An 18,360-nucleotide genomic window follows, 5' to 3' on the forward strand; every position below is an offset into this window, starting at 1 on the left:
AGGTGCTGTCATATGGGAGATTGTGTCGAGGGAGCCCTATTACTCTGTTTCAGTTGATGTGGAAATAGAAGATATTAGAATTATACATTTTCCGATGACCTGAAACATCGTAGGGAGTGCAACCCAATACCCTTATGGGCTTAGAAATTGGGGAATGGAGTTAGAAGTTTCAGTTCACGAAACAAAACGAAAAGATGGAAGTGGGGTTAACATTTTCACCTTGAAGCATCTACTTTTCCCAGAGTTTAACAATACAATTGCCGACATAAACACTGCAGTTTAAATGAATAACAAATAAGTGTCTGAAAAGGAGACAGCACCATAAAAAATACAACCGTAATTAAAATATTCACTAAAACGTAGAGACAACAAGTCAACAGTATGTTCAAAACAAATAAAACTTAGTAGTAAGCAATTAAACAAGAAAAGAACAAAGTAGATGATAGAAAAGTAGCAAATATTTGTATCCGGCTTAATGCTTAAAACAAGCTGTAACAACCGTTCTAATGGTGCATGCATTTCATCACATGCTACAGTAACGAGAAATAATGACTAGCTTACACTCAAGCAATAATAAAACTCCATTGTCACAGTGTTTTCAAAAGTCAGTCAGCAGAACCACGCAAACAAGACTGTAACATATCCACGATGTGTTAACTCCTTTAAATCACCAGGCATTAACAAAAGAGTCATACAGAAACACAAAGCCTCTCAATTCACAATCATAGACAGACATAGCATACAATAAATTTACTAAAATCGCCACATCTTAAATTACTTAAACCAACACGACTAAATTTTAAGAAAGTAGAGAGAATTATAACAATCCTAAAACTTGACAAAATCCAAACGTAGCAATATCAGAAAGAATAGTTCATTACTCTTCTATACATATCTAAAACCAATAGAAAGTTTTAACCTCTAAATTCCTCTTTTTCAAGTTTTAAATAAATTCAAACCATTACATTCGACTATCACACTAGTAAGAAACCTCACGCCTCTCACGTAAAATATACACTGGGTTCAAAACTACGAAAATGTTCTTTCACACACCATTCTAACAACCATTTTCGGCTTAATCGCTCTCTACTCACTACTATAAACACCATATTCAACACCTCTTTAAAACGTTATAATATTCTGCCTGGCAAACTATCTCACATATCGACAAGCCTACGTTAAGTACAACACATCTAGAATCTGTGCCTTCACCTACATTCCCTATTACTTCTCCCTTCACCTGCACAAAACATCTCCATACGCGGATGACATCAGAATATCTCTTCTTACCAATCATCATACACAGTAGGAAAACTACTCTACGTCTACGTCAACCACTTACAAACCATTTTCCAAACAATAGACTAAAAGTATCATATATCAATTCCACTGTCTCACTTCTTACTAGTATCACCCAGAGAACATCAAATACAACCAACAGTTAGACTTAATAACATAAACATACCACGTACATAGACCTTCAAAATACTAAGTTACCTATAACATTTTTCAAACATTCCCAGTTACCATAGAAGACATAGTAAGGAAAGAAAAACGACACTAACACTCTAGAAGTACTTTTGGCACAACCTAAAGGAACAACTAGTATGCCTGTAATATATTAGAGCGATCGTGAATTATACTAATCGTGTTTGAGCTTTCAATCTTCTCTTCCTAAAATATATAAATTACAAATAACAAAAATAGCGCTTTTCACGCCATCGCACGCTGCTGAGATGGCTACAACCATAAACCTCCTACACAATGATATCAACGTACTCTTAAAAAGATTAAGCTTCACACTTAGTCCACCTAAGACGCATATACATGGAAACAGAGAAAGCCAGCTGGCAGTATCATTAGCACGCCGGACAAAATGCTTAGCGGCATTTCATCCGACTTTACGTCCTGAGTTCAAATTCCGCCAAGGTCGACTTTACCTTTCATCCTTTTGGCGTCGATAGAGCAAGTACCGGCAGAGTACTGGGGTCAATGTAATCGACTTATCTTTCTCCCCCGAACTTGCTGGCCTTGTGCCAAAATTTGAAACCAATATATTAAATCGAAACGAAGGCGGCGGGCTGGCGGCATTTTTTCTATCTTCATGTTCTGAGTTCAAATTCCATCATGGTCTCTTTTGCTTTTTATCCTTTCGGGGGTCGATAAAATGAGTACCAGTTAAGCACTGTGGTCGATGTAATAGACTTAACCCCTCCCCCAAAATTGCTGGCCTTGTACCCAAATTTGAAACCAATATATTATATCGAAACTAAATTTGGGGATCACCAAAGATCATTCAGTCGTCTACTTCTGTAGATTGGACCGATTAAAACTGACCGGTCCGCACAACTATACTTACAACTAGTTCTTCAGTCAGGCCAACTGTAGGTGAATTGCAAATACTTTCGCTAACTGACTGGTGCTCCATTGGCTTGGCTTTATCAACTCTGCTTAAAGACTTAAGTTACATTACAGAAAATATGGTGTGTAGAGACAACAAGTGACATATATCAGTCGACGAGTGACCAGTTCTTGTATGTCATGGACAGTGCTGTGTCCATGGCAATATCTCTGAACAATACACAAGAAGATGAAAGTTGATATGAATACGGGGATGAATTTGATTCTGAATTAATCTCGGCTTATAGATTTGGAGAAGGTAATTGATTGTAAGTTCTGTCAAACTACAACAAAATTCGAAACCTTCAGTGTGTACAAAACCAAGTAGTGAACTAGGGAACAAAATATACTTTAGTAAAAGTCCGTGTTTCTGAAATGATTTTCAAAGCAAACATGTTATATGTTGGTACTTTCAACGTAATTTTAATCATTTTCTGAAATTAGTACTTCAATAATTTTTTATATATCACTTTCTTCTAACTAGGACACAAAGTAAATTTTAAGCTTTTGAGAATTATCTCGAGAGTTTGCCGTGAACACAATGCACTGCTGTTATATGGTAAGAACCGAGAGGGGTTGCTTTGACTAGTATGCAGGGTGGCCCTTACAAAGCAGTGTAAAAAAGTGAAGTAAATTCAACTGAGAAAAGAAAGTGCCTTGCAGTCTATTACTTGCTTAACAATTAAAAACGAAATAATTATTAATCACTGCTAATCGAGTCTGAAGACTAACAAGCTCGAGTTTAAGAAGACCAAACAGCTTGGAGCATAATTATCAATGCGGTCTGCTAACAGTATTCACCAACAGGGAAGTATTTATTCTTTTAACAATAGGAATATTACAGCGACAACATTTAAGAATTTCTGATATTCCTTCAAGGACTAGACAAAATTCATTGGTGCAAATAGTTTGGTACCTGCCTTTTCGAGGATGAGGTTCCGCAATGGTTGACCGTGTAAGGATCCTGCCTTAATCAGATTATTTTGGTCATAAATAGTCAATTAAATCAGCCCATATGTTAGTAGTAATGTACTTATGCCTATTGTGGGAAGATTTAGCAGCAAAGTCGACTACAATGGATTTTGATCCAACATTTAATGGCTGTCGTGTTTTAGCTTCTACCAATACACAAGTTAAATGAAATATTGGTTTCATTTCCCCCATATTGTCAGGAAGAAAGGAATGAGAAAAAAGCTTGATGTTTATGTCTTTCTCAAAAGTATTAGCGATGTAAGTGAAATTAAACGGCTTGAACTGGGAATAGAAACTGGGCCACAGTTTCGGTTGAATGCGAGCTTCCTGTTCCATGGTTCGCAATGAAAATAAATATTTATTTCTTTATTGCCCACAGGGGACTAAACATAGAGGAGACAAACAAGGACAGACAAAGGGATAAAGTCGTTTACATCGACCACAGTGCGTAACTGGTACAATCGACCCCGAAAGGATGAAAGGCAAAGTCGACTTCAGTGGAATTTGAACTCAGAACGTGACAGTAGACGAAATATCGCTAAGCATTTTACCTGGTGTGCTAACGTTTCTGCCAGCTCGCCGCCATAATGAAAATAAATATTGAATATAAAAGATCGTAATGTGCTTTGTGATAGTGTTAAAGAAAGAAAGGACTAGATCACATTCGTTTATTTTTGAAACAATTACAAAACTTCAAATTTTGTACGTTTCTTTTTTTTTTCTTCTGGAGAGTAACATGTGCAGATAATCAGTTTAAGATGACAAATTGAGTTATTTCTGGACTGAAGTCTGGGTGGATATCGTATAAGGATAACCTTTAGTAAACATCACTGCCATTCTTTATCAAAAAGTTTGCAAGTGGCTTATGAATAGTATCTAATTTTACATTATTAAATTCTACTGGTTGACCTCTTAAAGCAAAAAGTATTCCTACTAAAATGCAGGGTTTTTTTCTTTGGTAGAATAATTTCTAAATACTTCAAACAATTTACGATTCTAAACTAAAATCAACCACTTCGCATTAATGGGAAAGACATATACATCATGCATTTTTAAACCTATCCCTCCAATAGAGGTTTGGTTTACTATCGAACTACGGAATCAATATTTAGTAGTAGTTGTTATTTATCACCTAGTATGGTAGATCTATAATCGGAGACATTCAAGTTGTTACCATCCCATTTTTGCTAGGTATACTGCACTAGATTTTATTATCGAAGTTCCCTTTTCTCAAATGGCAACGTGTAGTTTAAAAGACTTTTGGCTGTTACTTCTAGCAGACTGAGTGAGCTTGTAAAGGTTTATCAATAGTTAGTAACAGAGCCAAAAGATTAGTATCACTGCGAGAGCATTAGGCAAAATGCCTAGCAATATTTAAGGTCTTACGTACTGGCTTCAAATTCTACCGAGATCATCTTTGGATTTTACTTTTCCTGGTTCGATCAACAAAATGCCAGTGAAATACTAAAGTCAATTTAAACGACTAGACTCTCTCACGAAATTTATGGTCTTGTCCCAATATATGGTATCTGAGAATGTTAAAAAAAAAAAACCCCGACAATATACAAGACATGACTAAATTTATCATTGTATCTTATTCGGCTCTCTCTACGTAGGAAGTAAACATTTTTCTGTCATCGTTTTTGCCTTTCTCTAGGATCAATAAAATAGTATTAATGAGCTACTGGAGGATTTATTGAACAAAATATAATAAAACATTGTTTTATTTTTCATGTTTTATTTAAGGAAAGAAATATATATATTTGATGTTGTTGTTGTTTATCTCCAAGTCAACTCCGATCAAATGTGTACCAGCCATGATCATCCCATCGAAACTATACCTTCTTGTCCATGTGTTCTACCTTCCTAAGAAGGTATAGTGTGACTTGATAGAGACGCAATTACACAAAGCCTCTCTTGCTAACACAGGGGACCTCGAGACGAACGCTATTAAGCCAGGGTAAATTCTCTGCAAACGAAATTCACCCTCCTTTTCAATTGTCGATTGAAGTGATTTTTCTTTTTCCTTGCCATCAATACTCTATGGAAAGGCATGAATGTCACAACATCCTGTTTCTACTTTCTGTTTAAACTATAGACTTTGTATCTAATGAAAAAAGAAACCAATATTTTGGATGTTCAAAATTCAAATGAGTGTGTTTACTGTTGTGCATTTCTATGTGTTTTGTTATTAACAGCCGGATGTTTCCATTACTATTTACGAGTACTTAACTCTTACAATATGTTTAGCGTCTACTCATTTTACTTCTAAAGTTAAAAGATAAAAATAGAACTTACCTAACATTAAGAATTCTGAGAATTCGAACGTAAAGCATTGAAGACTTTACAAGTTAAAATAACTTAATGGATACTATTAAGTAAACATATTAATGTCACGTAATTTTTAGTGCTTATCAAAACACTGAAGATGTAATGATGTGAGGAAGGCTCTAGAGAAATGGTTTGCTGTTACCGCTACAGTTATGTGGCATTATTCTGAGCTCAACAGTGGAAGTTAACATAAATCATCGATTATGTGCAGTCGTGGCCACGTGATAAGAAATTTGTTCCCTAACTACATGGTTTTGGGTTCAGTTCCATTGCATGGAATCTGGACAAATGTATTCTACTATCGCTGCGGGTCGACTAAAGCCTTGTGGGTGGATTTGGTAGATGAAAACTGAAAGAATATGTGTGTGTTCCCCACAACGACTTGACAGCCAGTGTTGGTTTGTTTACGTTTCGGTAACTGAGCGGTTCAGAAAAAAGACTGCTAAAATAAGTACCAGAGTTTTTAAAAGAAACAAGTATTGGAGTCGAGTTGTTCGACTAAACTCATTCAAGGCGGTGCTCCAGCATAGCCGCAGTCAAATGACTGAAACAGGTTAATGATAAAACATATTCGTGCCACCATAACTTATTTCAGAGTGCTATATTGTCCAAGCTATTTCTTTGCAGATGTATGAACCGAACCATTGGCAGTTCAGAGATATTGCCATAGATACAGTAAAATATCAGTTCTGAGGTCTGAATCCGCACCTTCAAGTTGTATGAAGCTATCCAACAACTCAGCCAACTGGAAGTCTATTGCTGTTTTGAGCTTTTTTGTTTTCTCTCTGAACCAGCTATCAGTATAAAAATCTTTCGCTTTAACTCCTTCCTCTACAAACGATTTGAGTAATTATTTTGTAAAGAATTCGATGCTTCTTGACTTAGACATACTAGACATGCTTCTTAGAAATAATAAATTAACCCTTGTTTCAGTTTGTAATCAGTAACTCAGCTGATGGATAAGAAACTGATAACTTATTTACTAATTGGATTCGTTAAGGAAATTTTAAGAATATTTTGTTTTTCTGCTCAACATATCTGTTGTCTGAAGTTCAGTTCATCAAATGTTCGCCCTTTGAGATTAAGTCTCACAATTAAAAAGAAAAGCAACATAGATATAAAAGCCCGATGCTTTTTTTCTTTTTTTTTTTTAATTAGCCCCAAATATACTTTCTCTTACATCTCACTGCAGTTAAAACACTCTGATTATCAACTGAATTTGTCTTTTCCCTCTTATTCTTTTCGTAGCTATTTCAGCAAGAAAAAAAAAAAAACGATATAACATGAAAATGAAACAAATGTTTCGTTTTATAAGATAATGTAATGACACTTGAGATACTATATTGAAAGGATGAAAAACAAAGCGTTATCTAGCTTAACATGTAGCAGTTTCTCGAAATACCTGTGCAGTTATCGCTGCGGGTCGGCCAAAGCCTTGTGGGTGGATTTAGTAGATGAAAACTGAAAGAAACCCGTCGAATATGTGTGTGTTCCCCACAACGACTTGACAACCAGTGTTGGTTTGTTTACGTTTCGGTAACTGAGCGATCCAGAAAAAAAGAGTGCTAAAATAAGTACCAGAGATTTTAAAAGAAATAAGTACTGGAGTCGAGTAAACTCATTCAATACAGTAATCTTGTCAAGTGAACGTTAAAAATGTTTGGTCTTCAGAAAAATAATGTTTTATATAATTATCAATTTGATGCATAATCATTCAAATTAATGGCTCATGTGTTATGCATTTGTTTTAATATTTTGTTGTTCCTTTGGCTAGTACAATGAATGCTATATATCTCACTGCATCTAGATATTCAGGACCGACAGATTAAAAAAATTATTTTTTGTAACTAAACACTTGCAAACTTCGTATACTTGTAGAATGTGTCAAATAAAACATCTTTTACTCTTAGCGTTGTTGAGAAAATTCTGTATTTTGGAAGTTATTTGTTAAAGTTGTCGTATTTCGGTAATTTCAACCAATCAATGATGTGTATTCAGCTGAATAAAATTACTGCCGTTGTTTGTCAACAACAACTATCGGCGGTGTATATTTCGTTTGTCACTGTTATTTATGACATCGTCCGTGCGTTTGTACTGGTTTTAGCTTTAAGGTCTTAGAGTTAGGGTGAGGGTTTTAGGGTTAGGATTAGGGTTTTACGGCTAGGGCTAGGGTTTTAGAGTTAGGGTTGGGGTTTTAGGGTTACGGTTAGGGTTAGGGTTTTAGAGTTAGGGTTAGGGCTTTATGGTTAGGGTTATGGTTTCATGGTTAGGGTTAGGGTTTTAGAGTTAGGGTTAGGGTTAGTGTTGGGGTTTTAGGGTTAGAGTTACGGAAAAAAAATGAAAACTGAAGCACGAACGATTATGGTGGTGCCATGAAGTAAACATGATTCAGATACACTCGTTTATTCATACAAACGTAACTGAGATGAAATATGTCATAAATAACAGTGACAAACAATGTATACACTGCCGGAAGTTGTTGTTGACAAGCAACAGCAGTAATTTTATTCATTGATTGGTTGAAATTACCGAAATACGACAACTTTAACAACAAATAACTTCCAAAATACAGAATTTTCTCAACAACGCCAAGAGTAAAATATGTTTTATGTGATACATTCTACCAGTATATGAAGTTTGAAAAGGTTTAGTTACAAAAAATTATTTTTTTAATCTGTCGGTCAAAAGGTAAAGATAATAATAAGTGGCAGCTCTTCATATATTTTATTACCTGTTGTAGACTGTCATCATTTCTTGGGCTGAGGTTAATTCCTCCACTGCTTGTCACAATCGAATCTGGAATTAATCCCAGTTTATGAGCTTTTGCTGTTTGATTAGAATATTTATTAATTATCAACATACAACATTAATTAGAATATATGTTTTAAATTAATCTGTTTCTGAAATATTAGTTGTCATTCATATCTATCAGTCATTTTAAAATTTGCAATACATTATTTTTGTACGAAGGAATTCTTTCTCACTGATGTAAAGAGGTTGAATTGTACGCTATATCTTCTCAGGTATTGAGATTCCTTACATGGTAATATTTCTTTGGGCATCAATCTATTCAAAGATTGGTTCTTTTGCGGTTACTTATACTTCATCGTCGCTTTTATAACATATATATTCTTTTCTACTCTAGGTACAAGGCCCAAAATTTTTGAGAGAGGAGGGGGGCCAGTCGATTAGATCAACCTCAGTACGCAACTGGTACTTAATTTATCGACCTCGAAAGCATGAAAGGCATAGTCGACCTCGGCAGAATTTGAACTCACAACGTAACGGCAGCCGAAATACTGCTAAGCATTTCGCCCGCCGTGCTAACGTTTCTGAACTTTTTATTACCCACTGGGGGCGAACATAGAAGGGACAATACAGAAACATGTGGACATACAAAACAAGGAGAAGGAAAAAAAGAAAGAAACACAGGACAGCGTATGAAAACATGAATGAAAAATGGAAATGAAAAAACAAAAATGAAGCTACTCGCCCCGCCTACGAGTAGCTTCACTTCCCCTTTTCTTCAAATTCCGTACCTTCCAAAATATCCAGTCCATATTCTTTTATAAGTTCTTCATACTATATATCATCCGACAACCCTTTCAGGTCATAGGTCACTCTCCAACACTGGTACCCGCCTTTATACTTTTCTATTTCATTCTTCTGTTTCTCTGATACTAACATACATAAAGTCTTTCTTTCCACATGAATAAACACTCTGTTCTTCCATCTCGTTTCTTAGTTGATCAGTTCCTCATCTGCACCTTCAAACCATATACATGCAAAACCCACTTTCAGTGAGAGTAGAAGTTGTGGGTACCTGTGTGTCAGTGCCTTTTTTTGTTTTTGTGTTCGAAGGGAATGGGAGGGTTTGGTGTCTGCAAGGGGAGGGTGGGGCTGAAAAGGTGTGGGTGGGGTCTCCATTCAGTCTAACCTTTCTTTCCCTTCCTCTGGTTTTTCTTTTCTACCACTTTCCACGGTTCGTTGTTGTTTATTTGTATTTCCTCCTCTACCTTTTCTGGTTCCTTCCTGACTTCTTCCTGATTTTTCTCAGTCGGTGAAGAGCAGTTCACTCTAATGTGCCCCTTTTGACCACATTTGAAACATCGAGGGATTCAACCCTCCATCCTGACTCTTAATACCGCATCTCTAACTGTTACTGTTTCCACCATTTTTTCTAGGTTTTCCGTTGAACTTTGTATAATTATATCCAACGTTTGTCCTTTCCAATTGGTTGTTTCTGTTTTCGTAGCTTGGAGAACGGCTATTTCCTCTTCGTTGAATAGAAGTATAGCCGCTGCTACCCAAGCCACATCTATTTCGGGTGGGATTTCCTCTACCCTAATCCCTGAAGCTTTCCTTCCAATGTATGTGGGTAGGAGGACCCCACTTTCCGTCCTTAACGGGGTTGCTGAGTGTTGCTTTGCCTTTGCTACCTTTCTAAAGTAAACCTCCACTGTTCCATATCGACTTCCTCTGGCAAGGTATGTTATTGACTTCAAAACTTTTTTCAATTTTCTTCGCTGATACAATTTTAATTCTCTTATCTTCTACAGAATATACTTGGTGTACAATTGTCATTTGCTGCATATCTTATTACTTCCTGGGGTGGAAATAATAAGATATGCCCCCTTCTCTGTGTACCATCTTCTCATAACTTTTCAGCATTGACAGACCCTCCTCCTTATTCGCAACTTCTGCCATTTCCGCAAAACTTTTCTTCTTTAATTGACCATCCATTCTTTTCATTGCTCGTACGACTTCCTCTTCTGACGATGAAAATTCAAACCCACTAAAGTCTGAATAAAATAAATTGTTCTTTCTAACCATAGCTGAATGGCGGTGCCCCAGCATGGCCTCAGCTCGTGAGCTGAAACTAGATGGGAAAAAAAAGAAAAAAATAGCTAACTCGCCTCAAAGGAGGAGAGAAAGCACAAACAAATTGCTGCAAAGCAGCACAAAAACAATTAACGAAGTGTTCAAAACACTGATACAAAAAACTAAACGGTGTTAACACTCTGAAAATACCGCCGTCAAAAATGGCCGTAGCAATTAACAAAGTCTAACTTTTTCTTTTAAGAATAGACAAGATGTAAATTATTTTCTCAAATACGTTAATGACGTAAATTTAGGGAAGAAAATGGCTTCAGCTGGAATTCAAATTGTATTTTATTCTTCAAGCTTACGTTTATGGTATTTATCTACCCATTTACCTTCTTTTTACTTAAATAACACCCAGCGGGTAATTCATATCTAAACATTTATTTGATGTGTAATAATACTAGGGAAAATAATACTAGGGAAAAATATATACTTGGTGAAGGAATGTTCCTACGTAGTGAGTATACCATCATACTTAGTCCTGTATATGAGCCATCACATGCTTCACATGATGTAAGCAGGGTTGTAATAGTAATACGAATTCATAATTATAATGAAAACAAATTGAAATAGACGAATTCATATAATTTTCAGCTTAGAAATACTAGAATCCCGTTCTTGCTGAGGTCGTATAGAAACTGTAGTACCATATATAAGTTGTAATGTTTAGATCATAAGTTCCGATAGAGTCTGTGAGGAAAAATTATGCGCAGGTTCACTCGTCCACAATCGATTCTGTACGATTTGTATCTGTTGTAGTCGTTATGCGTTTCAGCGGGATTTATGACGGGGAAACAAGAAATGTGGAGAGGATGCGGTATTTTCTCATAGAGCAAGATCTGTTAGTGTCAACACTCTTTACTTTTTTATGACTTATTCCAAGAAAGGTCATGAATTTCTAGGAAATGGGGCTCACCCAGATCATTGCGTTCAAAGTCGCTGAAAATTAGGTTGATTTTGGTAATCTAGTATATTGTAGTTCTAAGGAAGTAATACGTAAATTGTTTAGTACGTGATTTGAGTATGGTATGAACAAGTCACACTCCTAAGATATTAAGGGTCCTGAGATGAGTGGATTCAGGAAAGGTTGTTATAAAGCTTACTTATTCAGTGCAATAATTACTCTAGACATAAGAGAATTAGAGGGGATAATTCATTTGAGCGTTTGTCGATTGAAAGTTTGTCTAGAAGTTTAGACGGCCTTTGCTTTTGGATATTTATTCATGTATACAAAGCTACATGAGACAAGATATACAAATACTACTATAACGAAGGTTACAGCTGTCCCTAGTACGATCCATTACTATTCAGGATCAGTGAGCGCAATGGACCAGTGGTTAGGGCAGCGGACTCGCGGTCATAGGACCGCGGTTTCGATTCCCAGACCGGGCGTTGTGAGTGTTTATTGAGCGAAAACACCTAAAGCTCCACGAGGCTCCGGCAGGGGATGGTGGTGATCCCTGCTGTACTCTTTCACCACAACTTTCTCTCACTCTTACTTCCTGTTTCTGTTTTACCTGTATTTCAAGGGGCCGGCCTTGTCACTCTCTGTGTCACGCTGAATATCCCCGAGAACTACGTTAAGGGTACACGTGTCTGTGGAGTGCTCAGCCACTTACTCGTTAATTTCACGAGCAGGCTGTTCCGTTGATTCGGATCAACCGGAACCCTCGTCGTCGTAACCGACGGAGTGCTTCCACTATTCAGGATAAAGAACAGTAACATTTATCTATGTCAATGATGTGTGGTCACTATAAAATAGCATTAGAGGCTATGAATCCTCCAGATTTGTAGCAAATCTGAAGTTTGAGCTGTGAGTTATTAATGTTATTGGTCTTCTTAATGGGGAATTACCACATCCTCGTTTTAGAGTGTTTTCAAGAATTCTGTTTATAGAAGTTGTTCCTGTTTGGTGTCAGGTGTCTAAGCTGGAAGTATAATATTATACATCTCTCAAACTTTCTCAGCTTTCCTATACATTTGATAATAATAATAATAATAATAATAATAATAATAACGTTGTTACCAGGACTCCAGTAAAGTTTGCCATTTGTGTCTTACTGGGTGAGGAGTAATGAAAACGAATTCCCGAAGTAATATTGTTGAAGTGAAGTGTAAGAAACTAAGACATTTCCAAATAAAACATTTGCCAATGAAGTGAAAGTTAGTGTAGATAACAGAGTAAGATGGCCATGAATCTTCGAAGTCATGATAAAAGTACATGATGTCGACCATATATATAGACAATGATGAATCCTTCGTGTCTAGTTTCCGACGTTGAAGTGAAACCTGAGAAGTCGACAAAAAAAACTTACTATTGATTAGCCTTGCGTAGTTTAGCGACAGCCTGTAGATATCAATGATTTGAAATAACGACGTGCGATATAAAAAGAATGTTGACTTGATAAAAGAGAATTGACAGAAGCTCTTTGGTGGTGGTGGTGGCGGCGGAAATGACCCCATCGAATAACGTAACATTACAAATCAAAACATTTAAGCCGAAGTGGTTCGCTCACCAAAGTTTACCATTCTGAATTATTATCTAGTCTATAAATATCTCTAGTACACTTAATTTGACTAAGCATAAGATCCCAAATTTATACAGGAAATGAATGAAACTTTGAATTGTTCATACATTCCAAGAGCGATAAAAGCAACAATTAAATGGTTTTGACAGGTAATCAATTCTGAATTTCGCAGAATTATAATTCATTTCAAGTTAATTTTATTGTATTTTGTAAATATCATTGCTATTTTTCTAGATATTTGTTGAATGGAAGCGCATAGACCTAAAAGTATTTATAGGTTTACTGAAGAATTATCTTGATTATAGTTTGACAGAACAGAAATCCCGACATTCACCAAACTTCTTGAACACCCGCTTCCTGAATATGTTACCTCTTAGTTGGAAATCTTTCTTTCAAATTGTAACGACGCCAAGAAAATGGGAACATCCAGTAAAAGTTTTTGATTAATTTGACTATTTTCTGGATTCTTTCTTTCTTTCTTTCTTTCTTCCTTTCTTTTTTTCTTTTTTTCTTTCTTTCTTTCTTTCTTTTTTTCTTTTTTTTTTTTTTTTTTTTTTCTTTCTTTCTTTCTTTCTTTCTTTCTATCTTTCTTTCTTTCTTTCTTTCTTTCTTTCTATCTTTCTTTCTTTCTTTCTTTCTTTCTATCTTTCTTCCTTTCTCTTTTTCTTTCTTTCTTTCTTTCTTTCTTTCTATCTTTCCTTCTTTCTTTCTTTCTTTCTTTCTTTCTCTCTCTCTCTCTCTCTCTACACACACACACACACACACATACACGCACGTCGCTTCAAGTCCTCAATTTCTGAGGAAATTATAGTGGCACCCCTCAAGTGATATGAGCCATATCTTTGGCATCCTAACTTGTGGATTCCATCTTTCTTTACTTCTGACACTACAGACGACTTCCTTCTAGTGTAGGAGTGGCGCTTCGAAGTGATGAAAGGCAAATTTGACATTTGAATACGAAGCATAGAAAGGCGAAACGAATATTTCATGATATTCTATTCGAAAAGACTTCGACCAAGGGGAGTTTGGGTTATATGCGATCCTTCTACTGTCCCCAGAGTGACACACACTAAGTTTCTAGCAACTGCGATGGTTCAGCTGTAGCTTTGAGCTGTTGTTTCTGCTGGTGAAGTTTAGACCTCAGGTTTTTGAATCCTGTATCATCAAATCATCTCTCTATTTTTCCTGCGGTCTTCCTGGTGTCGTGTGAAGTTGTATGTATACTGTGTGCGTGTGTTACTTGTTTGTAAGTATGCACGCTGCTGGAAGCGTACAACATCGCATTTACTAGTTTTTAGTTTTGTTAATAATAAAAATAAATGGTCTTAATCTATTTCTTACACACTTAGCATTCAATTATTACGAAATGTATTGTTTTTCTACAAAGTTAAAAAATCATTCTTTTTAGCACGGCATCAACAGTGGTGGAGAGAAAGAACATACTGAACTATTCGGTTCCAAAGGTAAAAAACAGTGAAAGTAGAATGTTTTGGAACAAAGAAGAAAATTATTGAATGAGTATATTCGAAATAGTTAACATGTTTTTTAACGTCAGGGCTATAGTAAAACTAACATTGTAAATAAGTATGGTGAAGATATATTAGGCAAAGTAAAGGAGACTGTTAGCTAGGATTGGACTACAAGAAAGATACGCCCGTTGAGATATACTTTAACGGTATTTTTTTTTAATTTGTATTTACTCTTAATTTAACTTGGATTTGAAAGATAAGAAAGTTCTGGGGGTCAAGATAGTATCTTGTTTTGGATAAGAAATAGCTTCTTTGTACACAGCCTCACAGAGATAATGTGCTTGTTGAGAGGAACATAGTGTTGAAATTTTTATGTCAAAAACTTTTATGTGAGAACGACAGGCAGAGCACAAAATAAGCCGTGCTATGGAATCAAGATTTATTATGAGTAGCGCTGCTACACAAACCAATATGGAACTGGCCTACTGACCAACAGATCGACAGTTCATATCCCATGATTGCATAGTGCTGTGTTCAGTTAATGGTCTAGTTCAGGTGGCTATACACAAGAACGTGACTAATCGGAATAATTTGCTTTAAAATATTAATATATTCTATATTTAATGAGTATTTTATTACGTTACACTGTTAGGCTCATACATTTCCACAAGATAGCATGGAGAAGTTAGGTTCCCCCAATCCCCAGATATTCTATACAAGAGGATCAGTTTCTCTTATGCACTCTACATAAGAACAAAATCTGTGATTTACCGAAATGATTCACATGTCGCGTTAGCAATATAAACAAAATATTTCCTGCTGAAGTGGAAAAGTTAAAATAATTCCTTTTGAAAGAATCTTTTCACTAAAAATTTTAATCTAATTCTTTGAATTGGGATCGAACTGAGACAAAGCTGAATAATGTATAGTGTTTAGTTTGGTGTTCTACATTTGGTCACAGCCTTTATCCCTAATATGAGACACTGGGCGTAAAGACGAATGTATCATTTAATCTTCTTAATTTTATTGCTGGTACAAAACATATCCATTCACCGAGAAATGAGTCAAAGTTGTTTTAATTTGAATGACAAACGAATATAACGATGTGGATGAAGTTTAATCTCAGTGAGTATTTAGACCGTAACCAATAATAGCTTTGAGTGACGTATCCGTCTCATTGCTATAACGGTTTCACAACAGCCACATGTTCTAGCATCGATAAGAAACTGCCTGCTACATTCAGAATCTTCGCTGGCGCTGTTTTGAATTTCATTTGACACATCTGCAAACGCTGAGGTCGTTGTTAGTCGAGCAATTAATTAAATAGTTCTGTTCTCATCCATTTTGGATCTTTGATGCAGTTTTTATGTATCGCAGTGTGGTTGCGACTTAATTTGTGATAGGCGCGAACCTCAATCATCTCGCGATCTGACATAACTTAGACTATCCGATACAAGTTCATCTGAGAACTCGCGACCCCCAAAATTGAAGGATATCTTGATTATACTTTCCTCATTTCACCTATGCTGTGGGTACGATAGTAATCATTGATATGATTACAACTCGGAGTACCTAGGCTGCAACCAAAGTTACAACTCTTATAAACTGGTTAGAATAATGATATTCATTTATATTTATACATGTTTTCTAGACGCGTATATTGCCAGTTGCTTCGATTTTAGTTTATTATTGGTATATATTTTCCTGACACAAGGATATCAAGAGGCTCCGACCTTTTCGTTGAAATTTGAACATAAAATAACAAAAATAATTGGTTGTGTATTTTCAATTGCACCTGATTTTATACGGGTCTATGGCTTTAGTGATTGAAAATATATGTTGGAAATGAATACGAACATCTGATATATTGTAGGAATAAGCGAATGCTTAAATGTAATTGCGTGCATATGTTTGCATGTGTGAGGGAGAGAGATAAAGACAAGTGGAACGAGTGAGAACCAAAAATATTAATGTAAATACACGGTGAAAGTTAGAGTTAAAGAACACCAAGTAAATCCAGGTACATAAACTACTTGTGACAGAGTGGGGGGGGGCATATATTGCCAACAACAGGAAGCTGCAATAATTAGCGAATCCTTCTACATGATATTAGGTAATACAGTACATTGAACGTAGCATTAACCGAGACAATTTCTGTTGCTGTTGTTAATGTTGTTATTGTTGTTGTTGTTGTTACACTATCTACATTTATACCAAATGCATTTAAGCTAACATTACTCATACAGATTAAATTTATTGTTTTTCTAGAGATGGTCACTTAATTTTAGCTGAGTTTAGATTAGATCCTTACATAAGGTAAATTTACGCACTTGGATTAATTCTTAAGATTTTTTTCTGCCTCCGATTAAATGATGTTTATGTACATGATGCAAATGGTAAATTTCTGAAAAGCAGCCTTGTGTATGAATAGCAGACATAAACAAACTCAAAGATAATATGATGTGCTAACTGATGGCAGAGTAAAGACATCTGTATTTAATTGATAGTGCGCTATTTTATAACGTTTACTACCTGGATAAGTAGAAGATTATCTACTCCATTTCTAGAAATTTTAGGTTGTAAAAAGACAAGACCTACTGTATTTACATGACTAAATATCTCCTCTCAAAACAGGTTACGTAGTGCGGCATGTCTCCCTTCTTCAACCCACCTTCTAAAAAGGAAAATTTTTTCCCAAATTACTTTCTTTTTTTAAAAAAAAAAAGAGATTTAATCATTAACCATAATCAAAGTTATTTGGAAGAATTTCAATAAATTCACGGGACATAGAAAAAGGGAATTCCTTCAGGGCATTAGGGGTTAAAGTGAGGAGAAATGACTTCAGCCAGAAATGACAGGCTCGCTTTATCAGCAAGTAACATCATCCACAACGGCATTTGCACAAGTTGAACAAAATAACATTAAATCAACAACAGATTTATTTAAATATCCTTTAAAAACCAAAAACCAAAAACCAAAAAAAAAGTTATTTCGTTCTCGATTAAAATGAAGCAGTCAAATATGAAATGCCTATTGAACGAATCAAATGTTTGGGAAACCGTAGAACACTATTCACAAGTAATACCTGCACACAAACAAACAAAACTATATCTAATGTGGCTGAACTATTTTGCGTGTCAATCAAATATAGAGACATGATTTAGGACCCAGTAGTTTGAGAAGGATAGTAATCCGGGAAGACTGTTGCAAACCCTTAAAGAGCTAATTAAGATCAGAAAACTAATTTACATAAACAAGCTTCTACGTGGACGTGCTGAAGGTTCCTGGCTTTAAGGGTGTTATCAAAGGCCTGGTTGGAGGCCCAACCTTCCGCATACTTTTACGGGCTTAGGAAAACTGAAGGGCCACTGCAAGGACCTGAAGGACCTCTGTGAATCTAAGAGGGGAATATGGTGAATAAAATCATAGTTAACTGATCCTCCTGTATTCTCGTTTACCCAAGGCCAGAAAATTCTCAGTACCCTACGTATGAGTTATACACGCACACGCGCCCACGCACACACACACACACACACACACACATGCACAAGTGCCTCTGCAAACACTACAAACTCTTTCAAAGATTCTTTAAAAAAGGATCAAGATCCATCGCAAGTCATATCAACTCATAATATCAGTTTCCTGGTTTCCGAGGCGTTAACATTTACTCCTAGACGGGACTCCCGACCGTCGCAGGATTACTCAATTTTGCCAGCTGTGTGAATTGAAACATGGTCCAGGGATCAAAACGACAATCTTCTGATAATGAGTCCAAC

Source organism: Octopus sinensis, linkage group LG3 (assembly GCF_006345805.1).
Source record: "Octopus sinensis linkage group LG3, ASM634580v1, whole genome shotgun sequence".
NCBI classification, from domain to species: Eukaryota; Metazoa; Mollusca; class Cephalopoda; order Octopoda; family Octopodidae; genus Octopus; species Octopus sinensis.